The 22500-nt window shown below is 59.2% G+C and overlaps 4 non-coding genes and 2 pseudogenes across 4 annotated transcripts in view; all 6 read right to left on the bottom strand.

The window, feature by feature from the left end:
• LOC145273217 (large subunit ribosomal RNA) overlaps positions 1-1545 on the bottom strand; it is a 5717-nt gene extending 4172 nt beyond the window's left edge. Inside the window, exon 1 of the ribosomal RNA XR_013866245.1 lies at positions 1-1545. This exon is cut by the window's left edge and continues 4172 nt beyond it. This is a non-coding gene — a ribosomal RNA (large subunit ribosomal RNA).
• A 593-nt stretch (positions 1546-2138) lies between these two features.
• Positions 2139-2296, bottom strand: LOC145273391 (5.8S ribosomal RNA). The gene has a single exon (XR_013866383.1). It is a non-coding gene; the product is annotated as a 5.8S ribosomal RNA (ribosomal RNA).
• Positions 2297-2694: 398 nt separating this feature from the next.
• LOC145273518 (small subunit ribosomal RNA) lies at positions 2695-5064 on the bottom strand (annotated as a pseudogene).
• Positions 5065-11606: 6542 nt separating this feature from the next.
• Positions 11607-17325, bottom strand: LOC145273230 (large subunit ribosomal RNA). Its single transcript, XR_013866256.1, has one exon. It is a non-coding gene; the product is annotated as a large subunit ribosomal RNA (ribosomal RNA).
• A 601-nt stretch (positions 17326-17926) lies between these two features.
• Positions 17927-18084, bottom strand: LOC145273296 (5.8S ribosomal RNA). Its single transcript, XR_013866293.1, has one exon. It is a non-coding gene; the product is annotated as a 5.8S ribosomal RNA (ribosomal RNA).
• Positions 18085-18479: 395 nt separating this feature from the next.
• Positions 18480-20848, bottom strand: LOC145273486 (small subunit ribosomal RNA; annotated as a pseudogene).
• Between the last annotated feature and the right edge of the window lie 1652 nt (positions 20849-22500).

The raw sequence follows: 22500 nt of genomic DNA, 5'->3' as shown, positions 1-22500 counted from the left end.
ACGGCACGAGACCGACGACACCCCCCGACGACCCCCGGACGACTTTGCCACGACACCTCCCGATCGACGCCCTCCTACACGCTCTCTCGCTTTCGCTTCGCCTTCGGGGTTAGTCAGAGGTGGCCCCTACGACTCGCGAACGGCCAGGACTCCTCGGTCCGTGTTTCAAGACGGGTCGGGTGGGTTGCCGATGCACGTCGCTGACCCGGGGTGGCGGGCGGCTCGAGTAAAAAAGCGTCGCCGAGCGACCTCTCCGGAAACGGAAACGGGCGCGGGCGGGGTTGCCCCCGACAAGAACCCGAAACGTCGGCGAGGTGCGTGACGGCGAGGCCGCGCCAGTCCTATCCCGCCTCTCATCGCGCACGCGCCCGAGACGGTGGGGCGCCTAAGGAGCGACACACAGAGTGCGTCGCCCGCACGCGACTTCCGGCGGGATCAAAACGGACCGGCTCGCCACGTGTAACGGATCGTGTCAGATTTCCTCCGTTCCCGGCAGAAAGGGGCAGTTACGTTCGCGGGCCCGACGGCCGGTGGCCCCCGACTTCACAAGGTGGGAAGACGGGGGTTTTCAGGGTGATGAAACGCCTGCCGCCTACGGAAAAAAACCCGCGTGTTCGACCTGCACGCCGGGAACGGGTCGCGACGACGGACCGGAGGGGAAGTGCGTCCGGTGCCGGCCGCGCGGAGGTCGCGCCGAAGCGCCCGCGCCATGATTACGCCGAGCGATGATGAAGGGGACGGGTGCAGCGGAGTCGCGCGCGGAGGGAGCAGGAGGAAAGAAGAAGCGGCGGCGACGGATGCGGCGGGTTAGGGCCCGGCGGCAGCAGCGATCGAGAGGACGAGTCCCCTCCGTCGCAGCCAACCGACGCAGCCACCTACGCGCCGCGGTCGTCACCACGTTTCCCTTCCCGCTATCCACGCGGCCCGTCTCCTTCGTCGGCGACGCGGGCACAAAAGCTGGAACCGCGGGGAACGAGTCCCCCGCGGACACGACGAACGACGACCTGTGCCGCGACGGCCTCTCTTTCAAGAACACACATCGAGTTTGGGCTCGAGCCTAGGCAGCACCGGACTGAGTCCCCCCGCGATCGCGGTGAGCGGTCCCACCCGTTTACCCCTGGGCGGTTTCACGTTCTCTTGAACTCTCTCTCCAAAGTTCTTTTCAACTTTCCCTCACGGTACTTGTCGACTATCGGACTCGTCCCGGTATTTAGCCTTGGATGGAGCTTACCACCCGATTTGGGCTGCGTTCCCAAGCAACCCGACTCTCGGATCGAAGGCCGTCGCTCGCCGTCCGCACCGAATGGGCCTGGCACCCGCCGCGGGCGGCCCCGATCGAGGGAACTCCGAACTATGCGAGACGAAAACGAACGGCTGCCTTCGACCCATGCGCCACACGTCCCGAAGCCTTTAACTTGCGACGGGATTCGGCGTTGGGCTTCTCCCGGTTCACTCGCCGTTACTAAGGGAATCCCGGTTGGTTTCTTTTCCTCCGCTTAGCGATATGCTTAAGTTCAGCGGGTCGTCTCGTCCGAGCCGAGGGCGGCGGTTTTTAGTAGAGTGTGGTGTTTGGAGGAGAGGAATCTCGATCGGTACCCTCCGTGTGACGACGGCTGGCCGATATAGCGCCCGTCCGACCGAAAATGAAGAAGCCAACAATTAAAAAAAAGCGTGGGTCCTCCCCATCCGACGTTGCGTTGCCTACGACGCGGCCACCTTTTTACGGTGCGACGGCCGTGCTCGTCGCGCTGCTCGAGGCGTCGCTGAGAGACACCTTCATGAGGCAGAGAGCGAGACGAGCAGGCGGCGCTTACGTCGGCAGTCGGTTAGGTCGGTACTTTTTTTTTGGTCTCCCTTCGGCTGCTTTCGGACAGACTCCTCCTGCTCCTCCTCCACAGTGTTTCTTCACGCGGTCGAAAAGGGAAAAGACTCCGCGGTCTGCCAGCGGGAGACGAAGGAGGAGGCCGGAGAGGGTTTTAAAAAAAAAAAAGACATTGAAAGGAGTCAATTCTTTTTTTATTTTTCTTCCCCCTCGTCACTCGCTCCTGCGACGTCCCGGTTACCACCGTGCCGAGGACCGGGCGGGCACGGGGACGGCAAGATGTCGTTTCGTTAACGGAGAAAGACATGTAACGTTCCGCCTCTCGACCGGACGTGGCCCCGAGACAAGGGATCTCGGGGCCGCAATGTGCGTTCGAGGTGTCGATGTTCACTGAGTCCTGCAATTCGCATCAGTTATCGCGGCTGGCCGCGCTCTTCATCGACGGACGAGCCGAGTGATCCCCCGTCCAGGGTTCAGCACTTGGTTTTTTTATATTAGTTTTTGTTTATATAGATTTAGTAGTGTGCGAGGAGGTCTGTGCGAGGAGGCGTGACGGCATTGCAATGTCGCGAGTAGTTTGTTTTTTTAGCTAGCGGCGGTGGCACAGCGGCTGCAAAAAAACAAAAAAAACGATAAAGCGGCGACAAGGCAAAGAAGAAGCGGCCATCACTTGCGGTGGGCGAAAAAACAAACAGGTGGTAAGACGCGGAAGCAAGCAAGAAGAGCTGGGGCTTTAAAAACCTCCGCGTCACCACAAATCTATCTCTCGCTCCGCCTTTTATAGGTTTGTTTGCGCGCATTCGAGGCGTTGACGCCGACAGACAGAGGAGGTAGGCCGGAAAACAACAAACCAGTCTCGAACGGGAAAACGGTAATGATCCTTCCGCAGGTTCACCTACGGAAACCTTGTTACGACTTTTACTTCCTCTAAACGATCGGGTTCGGTCGTCTTCTCCAGGCATCGAACGCCGAGGCGTAGATGCACGAGTGTCGTGACGGACACGTCGCGCACTGCCCGGCGGCGTCGTCGGCCAGATCCGAGGACCTCACCGGACCGTTCGATCGGTAGTAGCGACGGGCGGTGTGTACAAAGGGCAGGGACGTGATCGACGCGGGCTGTTGACCCGCGCCTACCGGGAATTCCTCGTTCACGGGGTTGGTTACAGGCCCCGATCCCTATCACGGGAGGTGGTTCAGAGGTTTCCCAACCCTCTCGGGCCGGGGCGAAGTCCCCGCTGATACCTCCAGTGTAGCGCGCGTGCGGCCCCGGACATCTAAGGGCATCACAGACCTGTTATCGCTCCGCCTCGTGTGGCTTTCTGCCACCCGTCCCTCTAAGAAGTGCGTGAGAAAACCGACCCGGACCCGAGCGCCACGGAGGACGCCGAGCCCGCCGTAAAAATCACTGACATCGGCGCACTAGTTAGCAGGCCGGAGTCTCGTTCGTTATCGGAATCAACCAGACGGATCGCTCCACCAACTAAGAACGGCCATGCACCACCACCCACCGAATCGAGAAAGAGCTATCGATCTGTCAATCCTACCGGTGTCCGGACCGGGTGAGTTTTCCCGTGTTGAGTCAAATTAAGCCGCAGGCTCCACTCCTGGTGGTGCCCTTCCGTCAATTCCTTTAAGTTTCAGCTTTGCAACCATACTCCCCCCGGAACCGAACTCTGGTTTCCCGCAGGCTACCCGCCGGGTCATGGAAGCGAACGCCGGCGGATCGCCGGTCGGCATCGTTACGGTCGGAACTACGACGGTATCTGATCGTCTTCGAACCTCCGACTTTCGCTCTTGATCGAGGAAAACGTGCTTGCCACACGCCATCGCTGCAGTTCGTCTTGCGACGATCCAAGAATTTCACCTCTAACGTCGCAATACGAGTGGCCCCGACCGCTCCCTTCGATCATTGCCTCGCCGTAGACGGAGACCGACAGACGTAGACGAGGCCCTCTTCCATCATTCCATGCTTATCGTATGCAAGCTTGAACAGCCCGCTCTGAGCACTCTAATTTTTTCAAAGTGAACGTACCGGCCGCCGCGGACACTCGGTTAAGAGCACCCTTGGAGGAGAAACCGCCGACCGCAACACGCGCGCAGACAAGACACGAAGCAGGGACTCGGAGCGGACCGGGGGGTTCAAAAAAAAAGAGGAACGCGCGGAAAGGGAGAGGGAGAGAAGCGCGGGGGTCAGAGTGCGGGGATGCGAATGAACGCACCCAAACACACACACGTAGCACCCCCCCGTTAGACTACTCCCGGAACCGAACCGACGACCACTTGTTTTTTTTTTCCCGGATCCCGATCACGACCTCCTCGTCCACCTCGCCGGCAGGACCGCGTGGCGGGTATGCTAGCGGTTGACACCGGCGGAAAGGGCCGGGAATGCGAACGGACGACCAAAGTCAACGACGGACGATGGCGCCGCCGCCCCGGGGCCGCTTGCGCGACCACGAACCCGAGTTCGGACTACGAGCTTTTTAACCGCAACAACTTTAATATACGCTACCGGAGCTGGAATTACCGCGGCTGCTGGCACCAGACTTGCCCTCCGGTTGGTCCTCGTTAACGGATTTGAAGTGTACTCATTCCGATCGCGGGGCCTCGACAGAGTCCCGCGTCGTTATTTTTCGTCACTACCTCCCCGTGCCGGGAGTGGGTAATTTGCGCGCCTGCTGCCTTCCTTGGATGTGGTAGCCGTTTCGCATGCTCCCTCTCCGGAATCGAACCCCGATTCCCCGTTACCCGTAGTAACCACGGTAGGCACTTAACCGACCGTCGACAGTTGATAGGGCGGACCCTCGAGAGACCCGTCGCCGGGCGTGAAAGCTCGTGCGATCGACCAGTGAGTTATCCAGAGTCACCAAAGCGGAGCGCGCCGCCCTATGAGCCCCGCCACCGAACGGACCCGCGAGCGGGAACGCCGACGACGGGAGGACGGAATGACGCGCATCGGTCTCAGTCTAATATGTAGCGCCGCGACCCGGAACGGCCGACGCGGGTGCCAGCGCGCGAGGCGTGGCGACGACGGCGCGCCGACCGATCGCGGCCTGTGTCACATGTATTAGCTCTAGAATTGCCACAGTTATCCATCGCCTCCGAGGAGGAATACGGTCCCGAGGATTAGGTCCGGTTCCTGAGCCATTCGCGGTTTCGCCCGTTCTAATGCGTGGCGTGAACTTACACTTGCATGGCTTAAGCTTTGAGACAAGCATATGACTACTGGCAGGATCAACCAGGTATCGTTGGAATTTGGGACTTTGTTTCGACAGAACGACAGACCGACCGACCGACCGACCGACATAAGACAGACAACTACAACGACGGGCACGTGTTTATTTATTTTTCGAGGGGGTTCGCCGTCAGAAGAAGCGCGCTGCCCGCGCTGATGGCCTCTTTTTTGTTTCTCCCCTGACTTGGACCGAGACCGAGACTCAAAGAACGAAAGCGACCAACGTCGACAACAACAACGACAACGGCACCCTTGACAGCGATACATACGACAAACGACAAGCAGCACGACGGCAGTGCACACGGACATCGAGGGTCAAGGTGCAGACTGAACTCGCCGAGGTCGTCGTCATCGTGGTCGCCATCGATTCCGTCTCGTCGTCGTCGTCGTCAACGTCCACGTCACAGCCGGCCGAGAAGAGAGAACAGACGACAGCGTCGACAACAACAACATCGACAACGGCACCCTTGACAGCGATACATACGACAAACGACAAACAGCACGACGGCAGTGCACACGGACATCGGAGGTCAAGGTGCAGACTGGAATCGTCGAGGTCGTCGTCATCGTGGTCGCCATCGATGCCGTCTCGTCGTCGTCGTCGTCGTCTTCGTCGTCGTCGTCGTCATCAACGTACCAACCGACCGAGACGAGAGAGCAAGCAACAACGTCGACAACAACAACGACAACGGCACCCTTGACAGCGATACATACGACAAACGACAAACAGCACGACGGCAGTGCACACGGACATCGGAGGTCAAGGTGCAGACTGAACTCGTCGAGGTCGTCGTCATCGTGGTCGCCATCGATGCCGTCTCGTCGTCGTCGTCGTCTCCGTCGTCGTCGTCGTCGTCGCCAACGTCAACGTCAACATCACAGCCGTCATCGGGGAGGAGCTGGACCAGGGCAGCGGCGGCGTAAATTTTCCCGTCACCTTCGTCGTCGCCTTCGTCGACCGACCGACCGACCGGCGTCGTGTTCGTGCTCGGAAAACCGAGGAGAGACAACGTGCACATGGCGCGTTCTTCGCAAGCGGCTCCTCGGTTCCGATTTTTTTGGGCGGCTTTTTCGAGCTTTTTTTTTTTTTTCTCACCCTTTCGTCCGTGCGACGGCGAACGTTAGGGGAAAAAAAAAAAAAAAAAAAAAAACGACAACAACGCGGCGGACCGGGCGAACAACATCGTCGACACACACGACATTGACGACCGGTCCCCTTTTCACAATCGCATCGAGATAAAAACGAACGAGTCCGATTCGAGCACCGAGTCGCGAGCGGGAGGACTGTCGGTGCAAGTATCGATCACTGACGTGAGCGCTTCGCCGGACAGAGGATGGCTCATCCGGCAGCCGTGCAAATCGACGGTATGGGAAGAACGAACAAGAAGAGCAACGACTTGATCGGCGGCTTGGGAACTGCGGACGGTGAAAAACGGGTAATCGACTGCGACCACGACTGCTCGATCGATCTTCTTTGGCGCTAACAAAGGTGGAGGTGGCGCAAGAAGGGACTAGCGCTATCACCGTCCACGTATCAGAAGATGCGGCGGCAGACGTCGACGCTTATGCGTTGTCGGACGAGAAGTCGCTGCAGCACGTGTACCGCGAGCGGGACGTCCAAGGTTTTGCCAGACGGAAAGAAATCGGGTGTCAGCGAACGTTCACACGGCTGTGAGATCGGACGCTGACAGGAGTAGAGGCGGCAGGCAGGCGGCGGTTACGGCGGCGGCGCCTGCTGCTGCTCATCCTCCTGTTTGCTGCGGCGACTTCCAGGACGGGAGAGCATCGAACAACGTACGTATGGTTACAAGGGGATCAGGATCTACATAGTGCATCCCCCGCGGCTATTTTTGTTTGTTTGTTCGCTCGTTCGTTAATTCGTTCGTTCGTTCGTTCGTTCGTTACAATGTACGTTTTTCCGTTCGACGGCGGCAGAGAGCGGCGGCGTTTCTCCCTAATCCGGAGGATTTATCGGTCGCACAGCGATGGGTCGTTCGGCCGATCATCGAAAGATTCGCAGGTAGTGGTTGAATGGCAGAACGGCAGCAACAACAGCGGCGGCTGAGAGCGGCGAACGCTGAGGCGGAAGCAGAAGCTGCAGCAAACGTATCGGCTAAACATGGTGACATAGATATGGCTGACGACGCGGGTACCACGACGACTATGGACCAGGAAAAGGGAGCCGTTAGTTGTTCCAACATATCGTTCGACACGTCGAGCAGCCCTAGGTCCACGGAGAAGCACACAACGTACCACGTATTATAACCTAACGACGATGAGCGGGCGCACGGTTGGCAGGAACGAAGGCGGCGGATCAAAACAAGTTGGAGCGCGGCGACAGCGATAACGGTGACAGCCCTAGGCGGCGGAGATGCCACTTTCTGACGCCTTTGCGACAAGCCCGTAGAGACGTTCCGGACCACCACGAGGCAAAGAGTCGCTGCTCCGACGAACCGACACACCAAAGTGTGCTTCCTACCGAACATGTTTTATAAAACTTTCAAACTGGAAAACCCCAGAAATGGTGTTGGTATTCGTCCAGACCCACCTCCGACACCTGAAAATGGTGGTCAAAAAAAACGTCGATTATACGAAGCGACATTTCTGGTCGGCGATTTTCCAGTTTTACGCCTACTGCCACATGGGGATGTCGGTAGGCGTCGCAAAGTGCCTTCTCGACGCCTAGGCACACCAGGACTTTGTCATTTTTTTCCCCCTCGACATTCCTGGTCCGGTCTATTCCGATTTTACCACCTACCGCCATGTGGGGGTGGCAGTAGGCGTCGAAAAGTGCCTTCTCGACCGCTAGCGACACCACTACTTTATCGAGCTCTGGAGGCCCGCACACCGACCCGGGGGCCGCGGAGTCGACCCCGGGGGCCTCCTGGCGTCGCCGCCGCTCACTTGGACGCCTTCCGCAACCTGTGGTCCCGCTCGGGGCCGCCGGGAGCCTCGCCGACCTGACCGGTGTCGGTAGGCGTCTGGAAGCGCCCGGCCGACCCTGGACGAGGTCCCCCTGGCCCCCGGGGGACACCCCTTAGTTGGATGGGGTGCTGTCCCGGGCACACATGCAACCCGCGGCCGCCTACCGACAGCCCCCCTTCGCTCGATCGCTACTCCTTCCAACATATGTCGGAGAAGCCGGGCGGTGTGAAACCCCAGAAATGGTGTTGGTATTCGTCCAGACCCACCTCCGACACCTGAAAATGGTGGTCAAAAAAAACGTCGATTATACGAAGCGACATTTCTGGTCGGCGATTTTCCAGTTTTGCGCCTACCGCCATGTGGGGGTGGCAGTAGGCGTCGAAAAGTGCCTTCTCGACCGCTAGCGACACCACTACTTTATCGAGCTCTGGAGGCCCGCACACCGACCCGGGGGCCGCGGAGTCGACCCCGGGGGCCTCCTGGCGTCGCCGCCGCTCACTTGGACGCCTTCCGCAACCTGTGGTCCCGCTCGGGGCCGCCGGGAGCCTCGCCGACCTGACCGGTGTCGGTAGGCGTCTGGAAGCGCCCGGCCGACCTGGACGAGGTCCCCCTGGCCCCGGGGGACACCCCTTAGTTGGATGGGGGTGCTGTCCCGGGCACACATGCAACCCGCGGCCGCCTACCGACAGCCCCCTTCGCTCGATCGCTACTCCTTTCCAACATATGTCGGAGAAGCCGGGCGGTTGTGAAACCCCAGAAATGGTGTTGGTATTCGTCCAGACCCACCTCCGACACCTGAAAATGGTGGTCAAAAAAAACGTCGATTATACGAAGCGACATTTCTGGTCGGCGATTTCCAGTTTTGCGCCTACCGCCATGTGGGGGTGGCAGTAGGCGTCGAAAAGTGCCTTCTCGACCGCTAGCGACACCACTACTTTATCGAGCTCTGGAGGCCCGCACACCGACCCGGGGGCCGCGGAGTCGACCCCGGGGCCTCCTGGCGTCGCCGCCGCTCACTTGGACGCCTTCCGCAACCTGTGGTCCCGCTCGGGGCCGCCGGGAGCCTCGCCGACCTGACGGTGTCGGTAGCGTCTGGAAGCGCCCGGCCGACCTGGACGAGGTCCCCCTGGCCCCCGGGGGACACCCCTTAGTTGGATGGGGGTGCTGTCCCGGGCACACATGCAACCCGCGGGCCGCCTACCGACAGCCCCCTTCGCTCGATCGCTACTCCTTTCCAACATATGTCGGAGAAGCCGGGCGGTTGTGAAACCCCAGAAATGGTGTTGGTATTCGTCCAGACCCCACCTCCGACACCTGAAAATGGTGGTCAAAAAAAACGTCGATTATACGAAGCGACATTTCTGGTCGGCGATTTTCCAGTTTTTGCGCCTACCGCCATGTGGGGGTGGCAGTAGGCGTCGAAAAGTGCCTTCTCGACCGCTAGCGACACCACTACTTTATCGAGCTCTGGAGGCCCGCACACCGACCCGGGGGCCGCGGAGTCGACCCCGGTGGCCTCCTGGCGTCGCCGCCGCTCACTTGGACGCCTTCCGCAACCTGTGGTCCCGCTCGGGGCCGCCGGGAGCCTCGCCGACCTGACCGGTGTCGGTAGGCGTCAGTCAAACTTGCTTAAGAGGCAAAGCCTCCTCACACCTTAAGAGAGTCACAGTTAGTCCCGCCGTTTACCCGTGGTCGTCGTCGGGGGTGCCGGTCGGTGTGTTTCGGCGTGTTTCTTTCTTACTTTAGCTCGCTCCTATAAGCTAACTCAGCAGCCCTGCTAAAATCAATTTTATCATTATTTTCAATCTATCGAAAATCTTAATTTATTATTATTTTCCAACTATCGAAAATCTTAATAGAGTTGGGGTTTTTTGTTTGTTTTTTTTTTTTAAATTCCATTGTAACAACAGACAGCCAGCCAGCAGCATGTGGTGTCGGTAGGCGTCTGAAGCGCTTGAGGAGGCAGAGGAGTTGGCAAGCTCGCTAAACTGCCCGCTGGTGTGGTGGTGTCGGTAGAGGCGTCTTGAATATACCCGGTCGCTCGATCGACGACGACGACGGCTAGGTGGCCGAGGAGGAGGACTACCTACCTACCTAGCCGAATAGCCGTGGTAGTCGTCAGTCCAAACTTGCTTAAGAGGCGGCAAAGTCCCGCCGTTTACCCGTGGTCGTCGTCGGGGGTGCCGGGTCCGGTGTGTTTCGGCGTGTTTCTTTCTTACTTTAGCTCGCTCCTATAAGCTAACTCAGCAGCCCTGCTAAAATCAATTTATCATTATTTTCAATCTATCGAAAATCTTAATTTTATTATTATTTTCCAACTATCGAAAATCTTAATAGAGTTGGGGTTTTTTGTTTGTTTGGGTTTTTTGTTTGTTTTTTTTTTTAAATTCCATTGTAACAACAGACAGCCAGCCAGCAGCATGTGGTGTCGGTAGGCGTCTGGAAGCGCTTGAGGAGGCAGAGGAGTTGGCAAGCTCGCTAAACTGCCCGCTGGTGTGGTGGTGTCGGTAGAGGCGTCTTGAATATACCCGGTCGCTCGATCGACGACGACGGCTAGGTGGCCGAGGAGGAGGACTACCTACCTACCTACCTAGCCGAATAGCCGTGGTAGTCGTCAGTCAAACTTGCTTAAGAGGCGGCAAAGTCCCGCCGTTTACCCGTGGTCGTCGTCGGGGGTGCCGGTCGGTGTGTTTCGGCGTGTTTCTTTCTTACTTTAGCTCGCTCCTATAAGCTAACTCAGCAGCCCTGCTAAAATCAATTTATCATTATTTTCAATCTATCGAAAATCTTAATTTATTATTATTTTCCAACTATCGAAAATCTTAATAGAGTTGGGGTTTTTTGTTTGTTTTTTTTTTAAAATTCCATTGTAACAACAGACAGCCAGCCAGCAGCATGTGGTGTCGGTAGGCGTCTGGAAGCGCTTGAGGAGGCAGAGGAGTTGGCAAGCTCGCTAAACTGCCCGCTGGTGTGGTGGTGTCGGTAGAGGCGTCTTGAATATACCCGGTCGCTCGATCGACGACGACGGCTAGGTGGCCGAGGAGGAGGACTACCTACCTACCTACCTAGCCGAATAGCCGTGGTAGTCGTCAGTCAAACTTGCTTAAGAGGCGGCAAAGTCCCGCCGTTTACCCGTGGTCGTCGTCGGGGGTGCCGGTCGGTGTGTTTCGGCGTGTTTCTTTCTTACTTTAGCTCGCTCCTATAAGCTAACTCAGCAGCCCTGCTAAAATCAATTTATCATTATTTTCAATCTATCGAAAATCTTAATAAATGAGATTTGGTTTTCATGTGAATGTTATCATCTATAAGTTTAAAACTTTGTTTATAAAAGAAATCATGTTAATGACATCGACTGCGGCCGGGTGCCGGAACCCCCGTAAGCATTTTTTCACTCCAACTTATTTTAATAAACAGCCAGTCTAGAGTTAAGGAAGGAAAAAAATTAATTATAAAAAATAATATTCGTTCGGAACGGATCGAGGGAAAAACAAAAACACGCGGAGAAATAATGGTCTCTCTCTTACTCTCCATCCACACCGCTTCGTCTTTCCGGTACGAAACGGACTCGGACTCGGACTCGGACTCGGACTCGGACTCGGTCTCCGTCTCGGTCGTCCCTCGGTGAGGACGAATCGTTTCGGTCGAGGCTTAGTCTCAATAGATCGCAGTGTGGTGGCTGCTCTACTAAGTACGACACCCCGAGCCTGAAGTCAAGTGGTCTACGAGCGATCCCTCGTCTCACGCTCCACAGGGGGTTCGAAACAGGACGGCGACGGCAACATCCCGCCGGTCGCGCATGTCGAGTCGGTTGGCCCGTTCGCGCACGCCGCCGCGTAAGCAGCAACGACGACAGCGACCCGACGACGGCCCGAAGACCGCCGACGAAACCACCACCGCCGCCACCACCACAAGCGACGACGACCGCTATGGCAGGCTCCAGCGGAACGGAAAGAGACGCCTTTCGTAATACCGTGACGGCACCGGTCGCGGTTCCGGCTTAGAGGCTTTCAGCCGTTATCGCGCGGAGGCAGCGTGGCACCGCCGCTCGTTCGAGCGAGCACGCGAACCGTTGCTCCGATCCCGCGGTTCCTCTCGTACTGGACGGGATAGCCGTGGCCACGGCCGACGTAACACACGTGTCGATCGGTAGGATAAAACTAACCTGTCTCACGACGGTCTAAACCCAGCTCACGTTCCTGTCAGTGGGTGAACAATCCAACGCTTGGCGAATTCTGCTTCGCAATGATAGGAAGAGCCGACATCGAAGGATCAAAAAGCGACGTCGCTACGAACGCTTGGCCGCCACAAGCAGTTATCCCTGTGGTAACCTTTTCTGACACCTCTCGGCGGAACGGAGCTCTCCGCTCGGAAGGATCGATGGGCCACGCTTTCGCGGTCCGTATTCGTACTGAAAATCGAGATCGAGCGAGCTTTTGCCCTTTTGCTCTACGCGAGGTTTCCGTCCTCGCTGAGCTCGCCTTGGGACACCTGCGTTACCGTTTGACAGACGTACCGCCCCAGTCAAACTCCCCCGCCCGGCACGGTCCCCGGCTAAGGGTCGAGCGCGGAATCCAGAATCTTGGGAGCCCGCGCCCTTGGCGCTAGCAAGAGGGCCGCGGAGCGACCCGTCCCCTTTTTCACCGGGTGAGCGAGGAAACGACGGAAGTGGCGGTATTTCAGGTTCGACGTTGCCGAACGACGCCGGCGCAGACCACGGCCGAAAGGAGGACCGACAAGGGTGAGGCGCACAAAGACGCGCAGCCGGACGGGGGGTGGAAAGACGGAAACGACCGGCGACGAGACAGCGACGGGAATGAACCCGCCGACCGCCGGACGACGACCGACCGCGACCGCTCCCCCCTCCACCGCTCGACACGCGACGTCCCGAACGCCGCCCCGCGGAAGACCCCGACCGCGGCGCAGCCGACGCCGACGAAGGCACGCCTCCCGCCTATGCTACACCTCCCGTGTCTCCTCACAGAGTCGGACTAGAGTCAAGCTCAACAGGGTCTTCTTTCCCCGCCGATCGTTCCAAGCCCGTTCCCTTGGCTGTGGTTTCGCTAGATAGTAGGTAGGGACAGTGGGAATCTCGTTGATCCGTTCATGCGCGTCACTAATTAGATGACGAGGCATTTGGCTACCTTAAGAGAGTCATAGTTACTCCCGCCGTTTACCCGCGCTTGGTTGAATTTCTTCACTTTGACATTCAGAGCACTGGGCAGAAATCACATCGTGTCTGTACGGGTCGACCGGCCACACGATGCTTTGTTTTAATTAGACAGTCGGATTCCCCCGGTCCGTACCAGTTCCGAGTTGACCGTTCGCTGCCGGACGAACGCCCCCACGCCGAGAGAGACGCTGAGCAACGGGCGAAGAGGGACGGACGCTGCCGCGAAGCAGCACCCGCCTTCACCCGAAGAGGGGCTGGAAGCCGTGGCGCTCCACGAAGACCCGGGCGAGGAGCCGTTTTGCTCGCCACCCGACGCGCCGGTAGCGACGAGGCGGTACCGCAGGCGGACGAGTCCCGTGGCGACGACGCAACCTTGAACCGGCCGCGACGAGGAGTTAGAAGGACGGAGAAGAGAGGGAGCATCGCGCGGACAGCGCAGGAGCGGAGGACGCCGCGTCGGAGGTGCCGACGAAGACCGCACCGGCAAAGCGACGACGACACGTCCGCAAGGCAGCCTCACCCCTTTTCGAGGAGGACGGAGACGTTGCGACGAACGGATTGGAGCCGCCCGCCGCCACCCCGACCCCGGAGCGAAGCACCCCGCAGAAAAGCCGCTTGAACCGCCGCCGCCAGAAAGACGACCCCCGCCGACGGTCCCCCGCCGTTTTTGGTCGACGCCACACTCCTGCCGCCCGACGGCGGACTCCCACCCGTATCGCTCTCCGACCCGCAACACACGCTCGCTTGACCGCGACCGCTCGACCGGAACACGCCGCCGCACAACGGACCGCCGCGGCCCCTATGCCTTCGCCGCAAAGCGCGAACGGAGCGAACGCTACAGCCCCGTACCGGTTCCTCGCTTCGCGCGGGCACGGCCCGACCGACCCGGTCCTCGGAGCCAATCCTTCTTCCGAAGGTACGGATCCATTTTGCCGACTTCCCTTACCTACATTGATGCCATCGACGAGAGGCTGTACACCTTGGAGACCTGCTGCGGATGGTGGGTACGGACCGACTCGAGAGCTGCGAAAACCGGACCCGGATTTTCCAGGGCCGCCGAAAGCGCACCGGACGCCGCCCGAGCCGCGGCGCTCTACAGGTACCTTTTCCGTATCTCCGGACGAGCCGATTCCACGGACATGGTCCTTTACGAAGAAGAGAGAACTCTTCCCGGGGCTCCCGGCGACGTCTCCGGGCTCGCTTGCGTCACCGCGGTTTCGCCCGGGAAGCGACGGGCGCCGCCGACATCGCTGCCGACAGCGTCGCCACCCCCGGGCCCTCTCCGAGTCCGGGTTCGGGAATATTAACCCGATTCCCTTTCGACGGGAGGCCGGCCGCTTTGTTTTTGTTTGGGCTTTTGATTCGATTCGATTCGATCGCTTTCACTTTCATAACGGATCCGGCGCCTTTCGGGAAGACTTTCGCCCGCGTCTTAGGACCGACTGACCCGTGCTCGACCGCCGTTGGCACGGAACCCTTCTCCACTTCGGTCTTCGAAGGTCTCGTTCGAATATTTGCTACTACCACCGAGATCTGCACCCGCGGTCGGCTCCACCCGGGCTCGCGCCCTAGGCTTCCGTGCTCGCCGCGGCGCCCTCCTACTCGTCGCGGCATCGTTTCGGCGCGAAAGTTCATCGCTCCTCGCCGCGACGGTCCGGCATCGGTCCGTCGCTCCAGCGCCATCCATTTTCGGGGCCGGTCGATTCGGCAGGTGAGTTGTTACACACTCCTTAGCGGATTCCGACTTCCGTGGCCACCGTCCTGCTGTCTATATCGACCGACACCCTTTCGGGGATCTCATGGGCGTCGCGTTAGGCACCTTAGCCGGACGTTTGGTTCATCCCACAGCGCCAGTTCTGCTTACCAAAAGTGGCCCACTTGGCACTCGCATTCGAGGTGACCAACCGCCCAGCGAAGCGTGCTGGCGGCGGCGGCCGGATGGGTCGGCTCCGTCGTTCGGGAGAGTCGGCCCGTTCCACCCGTTCCGAGTTCGAGAGTAGGTCGAGGCCGTGAACGGCCCCGGGGCCTCCAATCGTTCGCTTTACCGGATGGAATTGCGACGATCGAGCGCCAGCTATCCTGAGGGAAACTTCGGAGGGAACCAGCTACTAGACGGCTCGATTGGTCTTTCGCCCCTACACCCGGTTCCGACGATCGATTTGCACGTCAGAGGCGCTTCGGACTTCCACCAGAGTTTCCTCTGGCTTCATCCCGACCGGGCGTGGATCGCCATCTTTCGGGTCCCTGGTCGCTCGCTACGCCAGAGTCGGCCGAGTCGTACTCGGAAAAAGGGGAAACCGACCCGGGGGTGATGCGCCCGCGCGCAGCGCCTAAACTCGACGACAAAATAGGACTAGTTCAAGCCGCGGGATCTCACCGATGGGCGGAAGGAGGATATGGAAGCTGGCGCCCGGCAATTCCCCTTTTTGGATGATGCGCCGGTCCCCTCTCGGGGAGGAGGGAAAAACAACCGCACGTCAGCCACGAGCCTTCCCTCTCCTATCTCTCTCGGGAAGAGAGAAAAAAGGAAAAGTTGCGGGCACCGCAGCAGCGACGGCGGAAGGCCGAAAACGCCGCGCCGGCGGGATCGGGCACGGCTCGGAGGCGGGTGAGGCGAGGAGAAGACGACGGCACGAGACCGACGACACCCCCCGACGACCCCCGGACGACTTTGCCACGACACCTCTCCCGATCGACGCCCTCCTACACGCTCTCTCGCTTTCGCTTCGCCTTCGGGGTTAGTCAGAGGTGGCCCCTACGACTCGCGAACGGCCAGGACTCCTCGGTCCGTGTTTCAAGACGGGTCGGGTGGGTTGCCGATGCACGTCGCTGACCCGGGGTGGCGGGCGGCTCGAGTAAAAAAGCGTCGCCGAGCGACCTCTCCGGAAACGGAAACGGGCGCGGGCGGGGTTGCCCCCGACAAGAACCCGAAACGTCGGCGAGGTGCGTGACGGCGAGGCCGCGCCAGTCCTATCCCGCCTCTCATCGCGCACGCGCCCGAGACGGTGGGGCGCCTAAGGAGCGACACACAGAGTGCGTCGCCCGCACGCGACTTCCGGCGGGATCAAAACGGACCGGCTCGCCACGTGTAACGGATCGTGTCAGATTTCCTCCGTTCCCGGCAGAAAGGGGCAGTTACGTTCGCGGGCCCGACGGCCGGTGGCCCCCGACTTCACAAGGTGGGAAGACGGGGGTTTTCAGGGTGATGAAACGCCTGCCGCCTACGGAAAAAAACCCGCGTGTTCGACCTGCACGCCGGGAACGGGTCGCGACGACGGACCGGAGGGGAAGTGCGTCCGGTGCCGGCCGCGCGGAGGTCGCGCCGAAGCGCCCGCGCCATGATTACGCCGAGCGATGATGAAGGGGACGGGTGCAGCGGAGTCGCGCGCGGAGGGAGCAGGAGGAAAGAAGAAGCGGCGGCGACGGATGCGGCGGGTTAGGGCCCGGCGGCAGCAGCGATCGAGAGGACGAGTCCCCTCCGTCGCAGCCAACCGACGCAGCCACCTACCGACGCCGCGGTCGTCACCACGTTTCCCTTCCCGCTATCCACGCGGCCCGTCTCCTTCGTCGGCGACGCGGGCACAAAAGCTGGAACCGCGGGGAACGAGTCCCCCGCGGACACGACGAACGACGACCTGTGCCGCGACGGCCTCTCTTTCAAGAACACACATCGAGTTTGGGCTCGAGCCTAGGCAGCACCGGACTGAGTCCCCCCGCGATCGCGGTGAGCGGTCCCACCCGTTTACCCCTGGGCGGTTTCACGTTCTCTTGAACTCTCTCTCCAAAGTTCTTTTCAACTTTCCCTCACGGTACTTGTCGACTATCGGACTCGTCCCGGTATTTAGCCTTGGATGGAGCTTACCACCCGATTTGGGCTGCGTTCCCAAGCAACCCGACTCTCGGATCGAAGGCCGTCGCTCGCCGTCCGCACCGAATGGGCCTGGCACCCGCCGCGGGCGGCCCCGATCGAGGGAACTCCGAACTATGCGAGACGAAAACGAACGGCTGCCTTCGACCCATGCGCCACACGTCCCGAAGCCTTTTACTTGCGACGGGATTCGGCGTTGGGCTTCTCCCGGTTCACTCGCCGTTACTAAGGGAATCCCGGTTGGTTTCTTTTCCTCCGCTTAGCGATATGCTTAAGTTCAGCGGGTCGTCTCGTCCGAGCCGAGGGCGGCGGTTTTTAGTAGAGTGTGGTGTTTGGAGGAGAGGAATCTCGATCGGTACCCTCCGTGTGACGACGGCTGGCCGATATAGCGCCCGTCCGACCGAAAATGAAGAAGCCAACAATTAAAAAAAAGCCTGGGTCCTCCCCATCCGACGTTGCCTACGACGCGGCCACCTTTTTACGGTGCGACGGCCGTGCTCGTCGCGCTGCTCGAGGCGTCGCTGAGAGACACCTTCATACCTTCATGAGGCAGAGAGCGAGACGAGCAGGCGGCGCTTACGTCGGCAGTCGGTTAGGTCGGTGCTTTTTTTTTGTTTTGTTCTCCCTTCGGCTGCTTTCGGACAGACTCCTCCTGCTCCTCCTCCACAGTGTTTCTTCACGCGGTCGAAAAGGGAAAAGACTCCGCGGTCTGCCAGCGGGAGACGAAGGAGGAGGCCGGAGAGGGTTTTAAAAAAAAAAAAGACATTGAAAGGAGTCAATTCTTTTTTTATTTTTCTTCCCCCTCGTCACTCGCTCCTGCGACGTCCCGGTTACCACCGTGCCGAGGACCGGGCGGGCACGGGGACGGCAAGATGTCGTTTCGTTAACGGAGAAAGACATGTAACGTTCCGCCTCTCGACCGGACGTGGCCCCGAGACAAGGGATCTCGGGGCCGCAATGTGCGTTCGAGGTGTCGATGTTCACTGAGTCCTGCAATTCGCATCAGTTCTCGCGGCTGGCCGCGCTCTTCATCGACGGACGAGCCGAGTGATCCCCCGTCCAGGGTTCAGCACTTGGGTTTTTTTATATTAGTTTTTGTTTATATAGATTTAGTAGTGTGCGAGGAGGTCTGTGCGAGGAGGCGTGACGGCATTGCAATGTCGCGAGTAGTTTGTTTTTAGCTAGCGGCGGTGGCACAGCGGCTGCAAAAAAACAAAAAACGATAAAGCGGCGACAAGGCAAAGAAGAAGCGGCCATCACTTGCGGTGGGCGAAAAAACAAACAGGTGGTAAGACGCGGAAGCAAGCAAGAAGAGCTGGGGCTTTAAAAACCTCCGCGTCACCACAAATCTATCTCTCGCTCCGCCTTTTATAGGTTTGTTTGCGCGCATTCGAGGCGTTGACGCCGACAGACAGAGGAGGTAGGCCGGAAAACAACAAACCAGTCTCGAACGGGAAAACGGTAATGATCCTTCCGCAGGTTCACCTACGGAAACCTTGTTACGACTTTTACTTCCTCTAAACGATCGGGTTCGGTCGTCTTCTCCAGGCATCGAACGCCGAGGCGTAGATGCACGAGTGTCGTGACGGACACGTCGCGCACTGCCCGGCGGCGTCGTCGGCCAGATCCGAGGACCTCACCGGACCGTTCGATCGGTAGTAGCGACGGGCGGTGTGTACAAAGGGCAGGGACGTGATCGACGCGGGCTGTTGACCCGCGCCTACCGGGAATTCCTCGTTCACGGGGTTGGTTACAGGCCCCGATCCCTATCACGGGAGGTGGTTCAGAGGTTTCCCAACCCTCTCGGGCCGGGGCGAAGTCCCCGCTGATACCTCCAGTGTAGCGCGCGTGCGGCCCCGGACATCTAAGGGCATCACAGACCTGTTATCGCTCCGCCTCGTGTGGCTTTCTGCCACCCGTCCCTCTAAGAAGTGCGTGAGAAAACCGACCCGGACCCGAGCGCCACGGAGGACGCCGAGCCCGCCGTAAAAATCACTGACATCGGCGCACTAGTTAGCAGGCCGGAGTCTCGTTCGTTATCGGAATCAACCAGACGGATCGCTCCACCAACTAAGAACGGCCATGCACCACCACCCACCGAATCGAGAAAGAGCTATCGATCTGTCAATCCTACCGGTGTCCGGACCGGGTGAGTTTTCCCGTGTTGAGTCAAATTAAGCCGCAGGCTCCACTCCTGGTGGTGCCCTTCCGTCAATTCCTTTAAGTTTCAGCTTTGCAACCATACTCCCCCCGGAACCGAACTCTGGTTTCCCGCAGGCTACCCGCCGGGTCATGGAAGCGAACGCCGGCGGATCGCCGGTCGGCATCGTTTACGGTCGGAACTACGACGGTATCTGATCGTCTTCGAACCTCCGACTTTCGCTCTTGATCGAGGAAAACGTGCTTGCCACACGCCATCGCTGCAGTTCGTCTTGCGACGATCCAAGAATTTCACCTCTAACGTCGCAATACGAGTGGCCCCGACCGCTCCCTTCGATCATTGCCTCGCCGTAGACGGAGACCGACAGACGTAGACGAGGCCCTCTTCCATCATTCCATGCTTATCGTATGCAAGCTTGAACAGCCCGCTCTGAGCACTCTAATTTTTTCAAAGTGAACGTACCGGCCGCCGCGGACACTCGGTTAAGAGCACCCTTGGAGGAGAAACCGCCGACCGCAACACGCGCGCAGACAAGACACGAAGCAGGGACTCGGAGCGGACCGGGGGGTTCAAAAAAAAGAGGAACGCGCGGAAAGGGAGAGGGAGAGAAGCGCGGGGGTCAGAGTGCGGGGATGCGAATGAACGCACCCAAACACACACACGTAGCACCCCCCCGTTAGACTACTCCCGGAACCGAACCGACGACCACTTGTTTTTTTTTCCCGGATCCCGATCACGACCTCCTCGTCCACCTCGCCGGCAGGACCGCGTGGCGGGTATGCTAGCGGTTGACACCGGCGGAAAGGGCCGGGAATGCGAACGGACGACCAAAGTCAACGACGGACGATGGCGCCGCCGCCCCGGGGCCGCTTGCGCGACCACGAACCCGAGTTCGGACTACGAGCTTTTTAACCGCAACAACTTTAATATACGCTACCGGAGCTGGAATTACCGCGGCTGCTGGCACCAGACTTGCCCTCCGGTTGGTCCTCGTTAACGGATTTGAAGTGTACTCATTCCGATCGCGGGGCCTCGACAGAGTCCCGCGTCGTTATTTTTCGTCACTACCTCCCCGTGCCGGGAGTGGGTAATTTGCGCGCCTGCTGCCTTCCTTGGATGTGGTAGCCGTTTCGCATGCTCCCTCTCCGGAATCGAACCCCGATTCCCCGTTACCCGTAGTAACCACGGTAGGCACTTAACCGACCGTCGACAGTTGATAGGGCGGACCCTCGAGAGACCCGTCGCCGGGCGTGAAAGCTCGTGCGATCGACCAGTGAGTTATCCAGAGTCACCAAAGCGGAGCGCGCCGCCCTATGAGCCCCGCCACCGAACGGACCCGCGAGCGGGAACGCCGACGACGGGAGGACGGAATGACGCGCATCGGTCTCAGTCTAATATGTAGCGCCGCGACCCGGAACGGCCGACGCGGGTGCCAGCGCGCGAGGCGTGGCGACGACGGCGCGCCGACCGATCGCGGCCTGTGTCACATGTATTAGCTCTAGAATTGCCACAGTTATCCATCGCCTCCGAGGAGGAATACGGTCCCGAGGATTAGGTCCGGTTCCTGAGCCATTCGCGGTTTCGCCCGTTCTAATGCGTGGCGTGAACTTACACTTGCATGGCTTAAGCTTTGAGACAAGCATATGACTACTGGCAGGATCAACCAGGTATCGTTGGAATTTGGGACTTTGTTTCGACAGAACGACAGACCGACCGACCGACCGACCGACATAAGACAGACAACTACAACGACGGGCACGTGTTTATTTATTTTTCGAGGGGGTTCGCCGTCAGTAGAAGCGCGCTGCCCGCGCTGATGGCCTCTTTTTTGTTTCTCCCCTGACTTGGACCGAGACCGAGACTCAAAGAACGAAAGCGACCAACGTCGACAACAACAACGACAACGGCACCCTTGACAGCGATACATACGACAAACGACAAGCAGCACGACGGCAGTGCACACGGACATCGAGGGTCAAGGTGCAGACTGAACTCGCCGAGGTCGTCGTCATCGTGGTCGCCATCGATTCCGTCTCGTCGTCGTCGTCGTCAACGTCCACGTCACAGCCGGCCGAGAAGAGAGAACAGACGACAGCGTCGACAACAACAACATCGACAACGGCACCCTTGACAGCGATACATACGACAAACGACAAACAGCACGACGGCAGTGCACACGGACATCGGAGGTCAAGGTGCAGACTGGAATCGTCGAGGTCGTCGTCATCGTGGTCGCCATCGATGCCGTCTCGTCGTCGTCGTCGTCGTCTTCGTCGTCGTCGTCGTCGTCATCAACGTACCAACCGACCGAGACGAGAGAGCAAGCAACAACGTCGACAACAACAACGACAACGGCACCCTTGACAGCGATACATACGACAAACGACAAACAGCACGACGGCAGTGCACACGGACATCGGAGGTCAAGGTGCAGACTGAACTCGTCGAGGTCGTCGTCATCGTGGTCGCCATCGATGCCGTCTCGTCGTCGTCGTCGTCTCCGTCGTCGTCGTCGTCGTCGCCAACGTCAACGTCAACATCACAGCCGTCATCGGGGAGGAGCTGGACCAGGGCAGCGGCGGCGTAAATTTTCCCGTCACCTTCGTCGTCGCCTTCGTCGACCGACCGACCGACCGGCGTCGTGTTCGTGCTCGGAAAACCGAGGAGAGACAACGTGCACATGGCGCGTTCTCGCAAGCGGCTCCTCGGTCCGATTTTTTTGGGCGGCTTTTTCGAGCTTTTTTTTTTTTCTCACCCTTTCGTCCGTGCGACGGCGAACGTTAGGGGAAAAAAAAAAAAAAAAAAACGACAACAACGCGGCGGACCGGGCGAACAACATCGTCGACACACACGACATTGACGACCGGTCCCCCTTTTCACAATCGCATCGAGATAAAAACGAACGAGTCCGATTCGAGCACCGAGTCGCGAGCGGGAGGACTGTCGGTGCAAGTATCGATCACTGACGTGAGCGCTTCGCCGGACAGAGGATGGCTCATCCGGCAGCCGTGCAAATCGACGGTATGGGAAGAACGAACAAGAAGAGCAACGACTTGATCGGCGGCTTGGGAACTGCGGACGGTGAAAACGGGTTAATCGACTGCGACCACGACTGCTCGATCGATCTTCTTTGGCGCTAACAAAGGTGGAGGTGGCGCAAGAAGGGACTAGCGCTATCACCGTCCACGTATCAGAAGATGCGGCGGCAGACGTCGACGCTTATGCGTTGTCGGACGAGAAGTCGCTGCAGCACGTGTACCGCGAGCGGGACGTCCAAGGTTTTGCCAGACGGAAAGAAATCGGGTGTCAGCGAACGTTCACA

Source organism: Euprymna scolopes, unplaced genomic scaffold, assembly GCF_053919585.1.
Source record: "Euprymna scolopes isolate OS-2025 unplaced genomic scaffold, ASM5391958v1 sca1, whole genome shotgun sequence".
Lineage (NCBI taxonomy): Eukaryota > Metazoa > Mollusca > Cephalopoda > Sepiida > Sepiolidae > Euprymna > Euprymna scolopes.
The sequence above is the reverse complement of the archived record's forward strand: the minus strand, read 5'-3'. Positions and strand labels throughout refer to the sequence as shown.